Below are 14,666 nucleotides of genomic sequence, written 5' to 3'. Positions count from 1 at the left end.
ATCCAGTTACGCTTTTGGTGCACGAACAGTTATCGAACATAAACTCGAACAGCCGAATTTTTTGCAAATCGTTCCAGTTCGTCGAACGACTCGAACACCGCCCAAAACAGCTCGAATTTGAGATTGGCGAACAGTTCGAGTCGAACACCGCTCATCTCTAGTCTTGGATCATTGCTATGTCCAAGTATGTCCCATGCGCAGCTTCCAGGCTGATGAGTGCAAATTTGCTTCCAGTATTTGCTGATAACGTGCTGCATTCATCTTTCCTTCAACTTTTACCAAGTTTCCTGTGCTTTTGTAGCACACACATCCCCAAAACATCAGCAATCCACCTCTGTGCTTTCCAGTAGGAATGATATTCCTTTCATCATAGGCCTTGTTGACCTCTCTCCAAATGTAACGTTTACGGTTGTGGCCAAAAAATTCAATTTTGGTCTCATCACTTCAAATTACCTTGTTCCAGGAGTTTGAGGCTTGTCTCTGTGCTGTTTGGCATATTGTAGGCGAGATACTTTGCAGCATTTGAGTAGTAATGGCTTTCTTCTGGTGACTCAACCATGCAGCCCATTTTTCTTCAAGTGCTAGTTTTCAAAGAGTCTTGAATTTCAGCTTATCTTATTTGTGGGTTTTTCTTCACATCCTGAACAATTTCCCTAGCAATTGTGGCCGAAATTTCTGTTGGTCTACCTAACCGTGGTTTGTTTTTTACAGAGCCCTTGATTTTCTAATTGTTATTCCCAGTTTGAACACTTCTGACTGGCATTATCAATTCCTTGGATATCTTTTTGCATCCCTTTCCTGTGTTATACAGTTCAACTACCTTTTCCTATAGATCCCTTGACAATTCTTTTGCTTTCCACATGACTCACAATCCAGAAACATCAGTGGCTGGATGAAAGATGCAAAAGTCTGTCTGGATCCCAGAAACTCACTCAGCTTTTATGCACACACACTGATTACAAGCCAACAGGTCACAGGTGAGGATGTTACCCTTAGTAGCCATTCAAACCCATTTGTGTCAAATTCTGTGCATGTTATCAGGCCAAATCACCAGGGTATGTGAACTTTTGATCAGGGTCATTTGGATGTTTATGGTTGTCATTAAGATTTAAAAAGAGAAAACACAGTAGTTTGACAATAAATGACTTCACCCAACCAATAACTATGAGTGGAGAGAAAATATTTTTGTTATCAGTCATATTCTCAGAAATAAGGCCAGGAAGGCAAAAATTCTGCCTGGGTATATAAAGTTTTGAGCACAACTGTACAGTATGAGCCCCCATATAGCTACGGTAAGTACCCTTACACAGACCCATAGAAACAGTTTGAGCGCCCACATAACTTCCTTTATACAGTATGAATCCACACAAAGTCCCCTACATACAATGACACCACACAGTCCCCTAATATACAGTATGAGACCCCAACATAGCCCCCTACATACAGTATGAACCCCCACACAGCCATATACATACAGTATGAGTCCTCACATAGCTCCCAATATATAGTAGGAGCCCCCACGTAGCTCCTTGCAGCCCCCAAACCCACAGGATAACATTAATCTGTAGCCCCCAAGATAATATACTATGCAGCCACTAGCAGCCCCCACGGTCACATAACCTGCGGCCTCCCCATGGTCACATAACCTGCGGCCTCCCCATGGTCACATAACCTGTGGCCCCCCCATGGTCACATAACCTGTGGCCCCCCATGGTCACATACCTTGCGCCCCACCTCCCCATGGTCACATACCCTGCAGCCCCCCCCATGGTCACATACACTGTGGCCATCCCCATGGCCTTATACCCTGCTGGCCCCCATGGTCACATACCTTGCGCCCCACCTCCCCATGGTCACATACCCTGCAGCCCCCCCCCCCATGGTCACATACACTGTGGCCATCTCCATGGCCTTATACCCTGCTGGCCCCCATGGTCACATACCCTGCAGCCCCCCAATGGTCACATACCCTGCAGCCCCTCCATGGTCACATACACTGTGGCCCTCCCCATGGCCTTATACCCTGCTGGCCCCCATGGTCACATACCCTGCAGCCCAAAGGGTGACACGCCCAAGTCACTCTCTCACAGAACAGGATGCAGCTATTTGCTTCTTACCATCACCAGGAGCTGCCAGCAGGAGGGAACAGGAAGCAAGGCAGCAGAAGACCATGGGGGGGGCAGAGCCAGCACTGAGCACCAGACCGAGCTGCAGTGCAGAAGCAAAGAGCCAGAATCCCAGGGGCTCTGCACGTGAGTACAGCAGACATGGGCATGCAGAGCGCACTGCGTGCATAACATTATAATGAGGGCAATCTGGCCATGGGCTCTCCCCCCCCCCCCAGAGCTTCGGGCAGATTGCCCTCATTATAATCCGCCTATGTACATACCCAAGTGAGTCAGCAAGTATGCACCAACTTTGGGAACGTGTAGAAGAGACCTGGGATCAGAATTTGGTCGAGACATGCTTGAATTTAATTGAGAGCATGCCCAGAAGGATTCAGGCAATGTTTAAAGGTAAAGGTGGATTTACAAAATACTAACAAACTAATGCAAATTAAAATTTAGATTTTTTAGGAGCAAACAGTAACAATGCAGTGACATGACAATAATCTGCATAAATAATCATAATATAAATAGTTGCAAATGTATGTATGAGATAGCCAAGATGATTGTCTATAATACGATGGTTGTCTCACTTTCAAAGCAGTAGTGGATGGTGAGATATGGATTCTGAAAGTCAAAAGTTCAAAACATTGTTATTGTTAACCTTTCACTCGTCAGTGTATACATGTAAATGGGTTTTCTGTTAATGTATATATCTGGTGCCTTGAATGCTTGTTAGATTTGCTAGTGCAGAGATGCCCCACAGAAACATAGAGTTAGGCTATGTGCCCACGATGCAGAAATGCTGCATATTTTTTACGCTTCTCCCTGGCAGGAAAAACGCATGCGTTTTTTACATGCGTTTTTCCTGCCAGGTAGAAGCGTTTGACAAGCGTTTTTATGCATTTCTGCATGCGGGTTATCAAGTGTGACCAAGTGCTTGACAACTTGGTCACACTATATAAATCCATGCAACCGGCATGGATTTATAGTAGTGTGACCAAGTTAGTGAAAAAAAAAAAATAGGAAGAATGGTAAAAAATAAAAAAATAAAGTTTATACTTACCTTCCGATGTCCTCCCGGTGTTTTGTCCACTTCGTCCGGTGTCTTGCATTGCTCGCGGTGGTGTGAAGGACCTGCGGTGATGTCAATGAGTCATGTGATGGGTCACATGACTCAATGACGTCATGGCAGGTCCTTCACAACAGCGCGAGCAATGCAAGACACCGGACAGAGCGGACAAAACACCGGGAGGACATCGGAAGGTGAGTATAAACTTTATTTTTTATTTTAAATTATTTTTTTTACAGTTTCTATGGTACCCAGGTCTGGATGAGTCTCCTCTCCTCCAGACCTGGGTACCATCCGCACATAGAAACGCATATTATCCGTGTGTACAAATGTACTGAGACGGATAATATGCGTTTCAATGCAAGTCAATGGCGGCGATTACGCTGCGTGTCCGCAAAATCAGTGGACATGCTGCAGATTTTTGAGTGCAGCATAAACGCTGCGGAAAAATCCGCAACATGGGCATTGAGATTGCGGCTTGTCATTGGGGATCATGGGGGGCGGATTACCAGTCGTTTCAGAAGCTTTTATGCTGCGGAAATTCTGCAGCATAAATGCTTGGAAAACGCATAGTGGGCACACAGTCAGATCTTGGCATCACAAACAGGATGCGTGACCAGCCCGTTATTAGCGGGTATTGTGTGCCTAAGGACTGTTTTACTACATTGAACAACATGGAACCTCCCATCATGGGCCGGGTCCCAGAATGGCGCCAAAAGCATACCCTGCCCCTTGCAGCAGTGACTGTCCGCATAGATGTGTCCGTCAAGGCAGGAAGTCGGTCACAGTGAGTGACCGACAGCAAATCGCCATGGGACCGCCCCCAAAAGAGGAGAGGAGGAGGAGAAAAGGAATGGAGACAGGGTGTGGTCTTGACCCGTCTAGCCAGACCGCACTCGGCAGTCAAGATGGAAGGAAGCAAGAGCCAAGCCTCCGCCTCTGGCCTGCCGCAGCACCAAGTCACTCCCCTCACCATGGAGGGAGATATGGAAAAGTTGTCCCCGGAGGACGTGGAGTTCCTCGAGAGCGAGGTTCTCGAGCTGGGCAAGCAAGAGGAGCGAGCCCAGCAGGCAGCGGTCGCCCGATGGAAAAGCGAGCTGCTGGAAAAATTGGCAGCACGCCGGAAAGTGACACCGGATGCCAGCAGCCGCAAACCAGCCCCGGCGGAGCTCGCAGAAGACCAGGAGGCCGTGTGGAGTACAGGAGCAGGTAGGAGAGAATGCCCAGTCCCGGGCGCTGCCAGCACCGACCTGCTCCTGGGCCTCCTTCCCCAGCCCCCGCCATATGCTGCCGTGCCCTGGCCGGAACAGCTGTACAGCCCGGAACCTCCACCCCAGGCGCGGAACCAGAAAACTCCTCACCAAGAGCCTTCCCGGAACCCCCACTTCCGGGCGCTGCACCGGAGGATCACCTACTCAGTGCCCCCCCCGGAACCTCTGATCCCGGGTGCTGAAGCCACAGGCCTATTATTGGGAGCCCTCCCGCCACCGCCATCTCCACCTCCGGCACTAGAGTGGCTCTACGGAGCTCCGGTTTTTGATTGGTCCGCCCGCTTTGAGGATCAGCAGCCGTGCCCGCTCCTCCCAATACCAGCGCCCCCGGTTGCCTGCCCCGGCGGAGAGGAGTTATGCTGGGACTACCGGGGGGGGGGACCTGATGGGGCTCTCCTACGAAACCGAGTCCACCGCCCTGCAGAGGAAGGAGTTCTGCAGGCGGGAGCTCCGGCAATTGGAGAGGGAGCGACACGTGCGGGAAGCACGCAGTGAACACCTGGAGGCCCGTGACAAGGCCGCCAAGGCTCAAGTACAACAGGCGGAGACAGCCTACCCCAGCCCCCGTGAGGAGGGCCTGATCATGAAATTCAATTTAAAAGCTGGGTGGGGCTTTATCCACAGTCCCGAATTCAACAGGGACATCTTTGTCAACCGGCGGGATGTGGAGCCTGAGCTGGAGGAAGGCCATCCCGACCGGAACCTGTATCCGGGAGACCGTGTCACGTTCACCCGGCATCATGGTGAGCGTGGCTGGTATGCCCTGCATGTGTACCATGTCAACAAGGACGCACCGCTGCAGGAAGTCCCTCGTGACCCGGCTGGGTCAGGGAAAAATGAGGAGTACCCCAGGCGGGGTCCCCAGTACTAGGAGCAGTATTGGGACTAGTTGCAGTGTTGCAGTATTGAAAATGTTTTCTTTGCATTATATGTTTATCTAAGTACCCGTCAGGGTAAAAAGACATTAGGGACGAGGACAGTGATCTCCCTACAAACTTTCCATTATAAATAGTTCAGCACTTCTTAAAGTGCACCCTATTGGTTTTATAAGTACAATCATTACCTCAGAACAAAAACCCGTTTGGCGTGGCGGAAGACGAGATCCAGTGTCTGGATCCTCTATGCCTTGCAGCCACGCCCAGGGCCTACGTTGAGGGTTTGCGGACGGGTCCCTCATGCTACTGTTGCACTCTGGTGCAGGAACTCTCTTGAAAATGCTTTATATGAAAAGTGTTTTATAGGAATAAGTTCTCTTATGATATTTCATAATGTAACGTTTAAAAGTCATGTGCCTCCCATAAAAGGAAGAATGTTTTTATTGTCTTATATGCGAATGCATTCAAAATTTTGCATGTCAAATATTCCTGTTTTTACTTTGTTCAAGCCCGTGGACGTGCTGTGCTTTACCGGGGGGGAATGTGGCGTCCCTGAGGGTTCGGTCACCACAGAGGTACTGCACCTCACCCAGAAGTGTGCTGTCTCCCTTCTCTCAGGTAAGGAGGAAGTGCTGCTTGGAACCCCAACACCTATATCCACCTACATCCAACTCTACACTACCCCAGGCCAGCAGGAGGGGCAAGACGCAATGTAGTTTTCTGCGGAGCTCTGACCCTGGCTGGGGTGGGGGGAACCCAAAGGCAGGGGGAACCAATAGTGGGTGTGGGTGGAGGAAGTAGTTTATGGGAGCACTCATATAGTAGATATATAAAAGGTAGACATCTTAACAGGGAGGAGTGGTAGTAGTGTGAGATGGAGTAGGAACAGTCTGGGAGCACAGTCTCTGTAGAAGCTCTGCTGTACTACAAGGGCCTAGGACAGAGGCCCCGGAGGGGAGCAGGGAGTAAGTTCCGTTCTGTAAAAGGGATCCTAGGGGGTACGGCGAGTGCAGGCGGCACGCGTACACCCTGAACCTGCCAAGTGTCAGGAGGATCTAGGCCGCAAGAAGGGGACCGGCCCCTGGCCCAGTCGTGCAGCTTTAAGCCTTGGCTGGAAAAAACGGAGGCTTCTTACTTCTATAGCCAGAAGCCAAACCCTCACTTCAATCCAAGTAAGGTCAAGCAGGTCTGTGCAACTCCGACGGACAGGGGGGACCTCGCAGCACCCAAAAAGGATTCACAGTGGGAAGCGCAGGGCAGGAGGGAGTAAGACCCAGCATGAAGTCAGTCTAGAGAGGTACATAAGAAAGTGGGGTTCTGCCAGGTACACCCGAGCTGCCTGAGGAAGGACTGAACCCCTGCCCGGTGAATTAGTGTGATGCGGGAGGCTTGCACCAGTACAGTGCACCTGTGGACTGTCTATGAAATGTGAGTAAATCTTGGATGACTGCACGGTACTGCCTCCGTCCCTTTCTTTCGCCGGTGCCATTTCCCTTCCTGCACTACAAGGCCCAGTGCACCTCCATTTATCTACACTGCCCTGAGGCCTGCTCCACCTGTGGGGAGCCGTTCCATCTCAAGCTGCCCTATCATCTGCCTCAGAGGACTGTTGCAGCGCTGGTGATCCTCACCAGACACCGCAGGTGGCGTCACAACAAATCCCCTATAAATATCCCCTTTTTGCACTGACCGCCCTGGGTCACGGACCGGGTCAGCCACCGTGATATTCACCGAAAGCAGCCATAAGGCCCAGCTGCTGAGTACCCCACGGCCCTGGGGGCAAGTCACATATAGTGCTGAAAAGACATGGGAACAGCATGGGGAAGACCCCTGGAAGCATCTCTGACTCCCAGGTCACTGCCTAAAAGTGTGCCCATCATAAGTGATCCTTGGCGCATGCAAAGATGCCTCCCGCCAGGCACCTGTCGTTGCAGACTTGCAACAATCACCGTCCACATCCTTGTCCCAGTGCAGCGTTCAGTTGTCCCTACCCCATTCCTTGGAATGCAAGCATAAGTATGCAGCCACCCACCCACAGGCTGCAATACTACACTGTGTTCCAAATTATTATGCAAATAATATTTTCTCAGATTTTCCCAAATTACCTATATGAATTGCAGTCATTTTAATTTTCCAGTCAAATAACTATTAGAGTACAATTGAAAGTTTTTTGTACAAACTGCCTATGATAACAGTATATTTTTAAAAAAATAAAAAACTCAAACTGCCCTCAAAATGCATGTTCCAAATTATTATGCACAGCAGAGATTTCAACCTTTTCATTTTAATAAAGAACAAAAAAATGGTCATTTTTGAAATTATAAGCATTAGCAGGTTATTACAGACTGAAATCAACAGTTTTCAACTCAAAACTTTATTCTAGGTGATGTTACATTTGCACATAGGACCCCTTGTTCGAAAGGAGCTTCTGAACTCTCTCGTCCATTGAATTTGTCAGGTTTTGGATGGTTTCTGCTTTAATTGTTTTGCATGAGGACAGAATAACCTCCCACAGCTGTTGCTTAGATGTGAACTGCCTCCCGCCATCATAGACACTCCTTTTGATGATGCTCCAGAGGTTCTCAATGGGGTTGAGGTCAGGGGAGCATGGGTGCCACACCATAAGTTTGTCCCCTTTTATGCCCATAGCAGCCAGAGATCCAGATGTGTTATGTGCAGCATGAGACGGGGCATTATCATGCATGAAATGATCTCGATGGTCCAGATGGATGGTGTGGAGCACGGCTGGTTGATGGACACCCCATGCAAACACGGCTACGGTGCTAACAAGGAGGAGGTGGAGTAATGTTTTGGCTGGAATCATAGGGAGAGAGATTGTCGGCCCTTTTAGGATCCCTGAAGGGGTAAAGATGAACTCCATAATGTATGTTGAGTTTCTCAAACAGCACTTCCTTCCATGGTTCAAGAAGAAGAACTGTGCATTCCACAGCGAGATCATTTTCATGCATGATAATGCACCGTCTCATGCTGCACATAACACATCTGCATCTCTGGCTGCTATGGGCGTAAAAGGGGACAAACTTATGGTGTGGCACCCATGCTCCCTTGACCTCAACCCCATTGAGAACCTCTGGAGCATCATCAAAAGGAGTGTCTATGATGGCGGGAGGCAGTTCACATCTAAGCAACAGCTCTGGGAGGGTATTCTGTCCTCATGCAAAACAATTAAAGCAGAAACCATCTGAAACCTGACAAATTCAATGGACGAGAGAGTTCAGAAGCTCCTTTCGAACAAGGGGACCTATGTGCAAATGTAACATCACCTTGAATAAAGTTTTGAGTTGAAAACAGTTTGATTTCAGTTTGTAATAACCTGCTAATGCTTTTAATTTCAAAAATGACCATTTTTTTCTTCTTTATTAAAATGAAAAGGTTGAAAACTCTGCTGTGCATAATAATTTGGAACATGCATTTTGCGTGCAGTTTGAGTTTTTTATTTTTTTTAAAAATATACTGTTATCATAGGCAGTTTGTACAAAAACCTTTCAATTGTACTCTAATAGTTATTTGACTGGAAAATTACAATGACTGCAATTCATATAGGTAATTTGGGAAAATTTGAGAAAATATTATTTGCATAATAATTTGGAACACAGTATATACTGCCAAATTTTTGACAGCTGTTTGCACTTGAAGTGTGGCTTTTTAGGCTCGTGGAGGTGGAAGCTGTCCACAATGTTATGGCTGTGGCAACTGGGTATCCATACTCGGTCCCCAGCCGCCACTATTTCTCCCGGTGTCATCTCCGCCTTCCACAAGCACGGGTCCCACAACATTACCCGTGCCCTCCCCAGTGAACTTACAGGGAAGGCAAAAAAAGGAGCATGGACCGCACCTCCAAAAATCATACATTTGATCTAATGCCTCTCGGCAAAAATATATATAACTGAACATGAGGTTCTTAGTTTAACATTCTGATCAGACTGTATGAAGCCCACTGTCACGTGACGGCAAACCTCGTAGTGGGTCCTGACATTTCCTACCTAAACGGGAGCGGAGCCGTGCGCCAACCACCGCCACAGCAACAATGCACCAGCAGGGAGGGCAGCCTGGTGCCTACAGCACCTATGCTGCAAGACCGAGTCCCCATGACTCCAAGCCACGCCGCCCCACAAGCACAAAACCACAGCAACAATGGCCGACACACTGCACCAACACCACAAGAAAGGAGCATTGTGACTCACCTTCCTAAAGCTCTCAAATGAGAGCAAAAATAGGCTAGACCCTCTTTGCAGTCTCCTGCTAATTAAAATCACCTGTGCCAAATGGGAGGAGTGCTTACAGGGAAGGACCGCCTACACACAAACACGTGGTCAAGTGAATGTGGCCATAGATATAATCAAAGACCCCACCAGATGTTCTATTTGCTCCTGGTGGTAATTAGAAGTGACACAAATTAGTTCAATAAAATAGTTTTTTATTTGAAATATTAATTAAAAATTATTATTATATTAAAAAAACAGAAAAAGATGCAGGAAAAAAAGTACAGGAGCTATCATTTACAGAAAATTAAAGCGATAATAGTAAATACAACATCAATTATAGTTCTCAACCTTGTTCAAAAAAATGTTCAAAAAGATGTATATTTATTTAGGTTTTCATTTGCACATTGCCCCTTGGCTTAAACTACTAATGCACAATGCCCTTAGAAATATTGAGATACTGTCTTATTGCAGACCCTCCAGATAGAAAGATAAGCTATTTTAGGCTCAAAGGCCATATACTAATTAAACATAGGAGGTTAAATTTCATGCATATAAGGTGCTAGTGCAATTGTAAATATGATTTTGTCCAATACATTCTATTGCCTACTGCCCTCTGATCTCAATAGTTAGTTATACATTCCCCAAGGTCTCAGACCTGTATTACTGCAGAACCTTTATGGGTAGTCACATCATTAGAACTCACAGGTGCATGTGAAAATATATAGGTCAAGTTGGATATCACAGGGGCTCTTCAATATAAAGAAATACCCTCAGTGTTATCAAAACATACCAACTTTTACTTCTCTGGGGTAAAGGACTTACACATATGTACAAAAAACTGGTAGAACTTAAGTTGTTTTTACCTGGTTAAGAAAGATGCTGTCAGTGTGGGAGCTCCTGTACACTGCCCCGATGTGCACGTTTCGTCCAGCTTCTTCGGGGGTGTGTCTAGCTACAGGGGCATGATCAATTAAATACTAGAACTGACCAATGAAAAAAAACATATATGGCGTCATTTGTTGCTGGCAGAAAGGATAGCCAATGGAAAAATTCAATGTGAGTTGCGTTAATTGTTGCTGGTATTTACGGCGCATTCGCCGATTGATCCGAATGTGTTTTGATGAGGAGTCCGGAAGATCGGTCACATGACATAGCCACTCCGCCCCCCCTTGCCCCGGGGCTGGGGAGGAAAGAGTGACAAGCCTCTCTGGACCGTGATTACGGGCTCCCTATACATTCACAGTCAGAACATGCGCTCCCACCGCAACAACAGCAAACACCATTCTAGTTAAGGGTAAAGAGATAAGCTAAAAAGGATTTTTTTAAACACTGAATTATATGTTTGAAAAGAGTGTCTAATCTTGAAAAACTTGATAAACATACATATTAGATTTCATAGCATCTTAGGGCATCCAAAATTTACCCAGCAGGATTTAAAATATAAATACAACCATTTAGAGAAATACCAGTGTTATAACTTATAGTTACGAATACCATAAATATGTGTTCTTTATGTAAATTCAATACATTTAATAAAAATAATTGTATAAAAAATGAGTAATTGCAAAATGTGATGTGAATGTGACTTTGAAAGTGAAGAGGTGCAATTTTTAATATTAATTAAAAATATGATGAATACATAAAAATTATGAAAATAATGCCCGTAAAAAACATGAACATGTTGTGACAAAGTAATCAATGACATTAATTTATATTTAAAATGGTGAGTAAAAAAAATAATAAAATTAATAAATATTAAATTATTAATAAATAAGGAATTTATAGAAAATATATTGTGATGAATTATTAAAAAAAAAATATATATATATAGTGATATAAGAATCCATCTAGCCATGATAAAAGACCCAAACTGACCCATTTCATCAAATAACTGTATCAGACCGATTCATATGTCAAAAAGGCTTATCTCCATGATTAATCAACATTAGCTGTCCCTATTGGACTATATAACAATATCCACATACATATCATACAGGGGACAATAAACATAAAAAATCCTACATAAGAGTCACCTTACTAAGTTTGATTACAAACATTTCTGAAATTTCTCTCTTTCTTCACAGATTCCTGTCCAAGATAACATTATCACCCGACATAACATGGTAAGTATCATGAATAAATTTTCTTGTTGACCCAGTATATTTAATATAATTCTTGAGTCCCATACGTAACTTGATATAGTTCGATGAGGATTAGAATGTCCAAAATTTTATGACTGGAGGATTCCTACTCTGCAACTCATGATATACCTTCTGTGGTGAGTTTCTTGCTCAAAATCTTACGATACGCCTTGAATGACCCCAATGGAATTGACCAGTTCTACCAATGATGGTGAATAGTAGTATGTAAGAAAAACAAACAGTTAAAAATGTTAAAACATTTTAAAAGCATAACCACTGCATAAAACGTGCACAAAGGTGCTAAAAAATGCAGAAAATACAAAAAGGGTACATGTATACTGCATGGTGTCATAACACGAGCTATAAGAAGGCCCCAAAAGCGAGGCTTTCATTTAATCCCTGTGGAGCCAAAGCACCCAGTTTATAGATCCACCTGCTCTCTTGTTTAGCCAGTTTCTTGGCCAGATCTCCACCCCTGAACCCCATGGTGACTAAATCAATACCTCTTATTTTCAATAATGCAGAATTACATTTATGATATTTCTTAAAATGTTTGGGAATAGTTTTTAGAGTTGAGTCATCTGTGCACATTTTTGCTTTATCAATATCCAAGCAGTGCTCTCTAGTTCTTATTTTTAGTTCATGGCTTGTAAGGCCAATGTAGATTTTCTTACAAGGACATTCTGCCTGATAGATGACTCCTTTTGAAGAACATGTAATATGATATCTAATCTTGAAATCTCTTGACTAGTGTTGAGCATTCCGATACTGAAATATCGGGTATCGGCCGATATTCGCGGTATCGGAATTCCGATACTTAATTCCGATACTTTTACAATATCGAATACCGGAATCGGAAGTTCCCATAATGCCTGCGCTCTGCAGTGTCTCTGAAGGATGACAAGCTGGATGGCAGCGCTCAGCTGAGATCCAGCCTGTCATCAGAATGCCATCCCAGCGTGGGAGAATTCTCCTGATCGTTTAAAAGCCGGCGGGCGTTAAAAAGCCGCCGGCTTTTAAACAATCACACAGCCCCATACTGCTTCCCCGCAGCCTTCCACCCCGATCCTCCGCTCCCCTCGCCACCTCCCATCCCGATCGTAAGTTAGGACCGGGCGGGGAGCGCAGCACCAAGGAGCGGGGAGCGAAGGACCCGGGCGGGGAAGCCGGCAGTGAAAAGACTTCACCGCCGGCTTTCCCGTTCTGTGCTGCGCTTTCCCGCCGGTTATTTCAAATGAACAGCTGAGGTATCAGGTGATGCTGATCAGCTGTTCATTTGAAGTCGCCGCGGTGCCCTCAGAGGGTTCACGTGAGTTCATGCTTGACTGCATTGCATAAACTCACATGAACTTTCCCACGGCCGCACAGGTCAGCCTCACCTCCCAGACGATCAGCCCGTCATGATTGGTGTGAGTGGGTGTCTGTGTGCGGTGTCTGCGAGTGTGTGCAGGGTGTCTGTGCGTGTGTCTGCGAGTGTGTGCGGTGTCTGTGCGATGTCTGCGGGTGTGTGCGTGCAGGCAGACATAGGCCGATGGGAGTAGTAGTGTCACATCGGCCTATGTCTGTCCCCCGTCCACTCGTGCCAGCAGGATCAGCTCGATGGGAGCAGTAGTTCCCATCAGCCTGATCCTGCTATTTAAATTGCCCTACTGTGTCCCCAATAAATTTTAAATACATGTCATTGGTGGCCAGTGGTTACCTAAAATAAATTAGTTTATACATTACCTGTCTCCGCCGATCGCCACCTAAAATAAAGTAAAAAGTAAAAAACTACACCTATACTCACCTACACACCTAATTCCCCGAAGCCATTGATCTCCTGTAATAAAATATAAAATAATAAACCACAACCTTATCCTTACCCCTCCGTAGCAGTCCACGAGTGTCCCACGATGATCTCCAGTTTAGAGCAGCCACATAGAATGTGACCACTCTGAACCGCTGCCGCCGGTAGAATGACGGGGCCGTAAAGCAGCCCCGTCATTGCATAAGCGGGTTCGCCGGAGTTCAGGCAGCGCTGCTCCGGTTAGCTCCTTTATGGCCCTGCTGTATCGTGAGAAATTCCCACGGTACAGCAGTGCCGTAAAGGCGGTCTCCGGAGCTGCGCTGCCTGAATGCACTCCAGTGACCTCAGTCAGTGGCTCCCGCTGCCGGGAGCGGACGTGTTCCCGGCAGTGTGAGCTTACAGCAGCCATGCACAGCTGTCACCATCTCCAGATGTGACAGCTGTGCATGGGAGATCAGCGCAGGAACGTGGACAGGTAACTATTTTTTTTTAGTAAACTAAGAATTAAATAAAATTGTGTGTTTTATTTCAAATAAATTATTTTTTTCTGGGTGTAGTGTGTTTTTTCTTTTTAACACTTTGTAGGTTAGTAATGGGGGTGTCTTATAGACACCCATCATTACTAACCAGGGCTTCATGGCAGCTGGCGCTGACATGAACCCCACCACTATTACCCCCTGCCACCGCACCAGGGCAGCGTGGAAGAGCGAGGCTAAGTGCCAGAGTTGGCGCATCCTATGGATGCACCATTTCTGGGGCGGCTGATGGCTGGTGTTTCTAGCCTGGGAGGGGGCCAATATTCATGGCACCCTTCCTGGGCTATTAATATCAGCCCTCAGCTGTCCGCCTAGCCTTTGCTAGCTATTAAATAGGGGGTACCCCACGTCATTTTTTTTGGGGTGTCCCCCATTTTAATAGCTATTAAAGGCTAGGTATTCAGCTGGGGGCTGATATTAGTAGCCTGGGAAGCTCCGTGGGTATTACCCACTTCCCAGGCTTCAAACATCTACCCCAGCCGTCTGCTTAACCTCCGCTAGAGCCTAAAATTATGGGGGATCCCACGCCAATTTTTTTTTAAATAAATCCTTTATTTTAACACTAAATGACATTTGAGGAGTTAATAAAGATGCAGTCCCTAAATTATTATTTATTTTTTAATTTTTCCCAAAAATTTTGACGTGGGCTTTGCC

At 46.1% G+C, this 14,666-nt stretch overlaps 1 long non-coding RNA gene across 1 annotated transcript in view; it reads left to right on the top strand.

The window, feature by feature from the left end:
• The first annotated feature begins 2,142 nt into the window (after positions 1-2,142).
• The window catches only part of LOC141156376 (uncharacterized), a 168,043-nt gene continuing 155,519 nt past the window's right edge, over positions 2,143-14,666 (top strand). Inside the window, exons 1-3 of the long non-coding RNA XR_012247598.1 lie at positions 2,143-2,252; positions 5,833-5,941; positions 11,634-11,672. This is a non-coding gene — a long non-coding RNA (uncharacterized lncRNA). The remainder of the gene's footprint in view (positions 2,253-5,832; positions 5,942-11,633; positions 11,673-14,666) is intronic.

Source organism: Phyllobates terribilis, unplaced genomic scaffold (genome assembly GCF_046119375.1).
Source record: "Phyllobates terribilis strain yellow unplaced genomic scaffold, ASM4611937v1 Scaffold_8__6_contigs__length_399053987, whole genome shotgun sequence".
Lineage (NCBI taxonomy): Eukaryota > Metazoa > Chordata > Amphibia > Anura > Dendrobatidae > Phyllobates > Phyllobates terribilis.
Note: the sequence above shows the minus strand (reverse complement) of the source record. Positions and strands in the feature narration are given on the sequence as shown.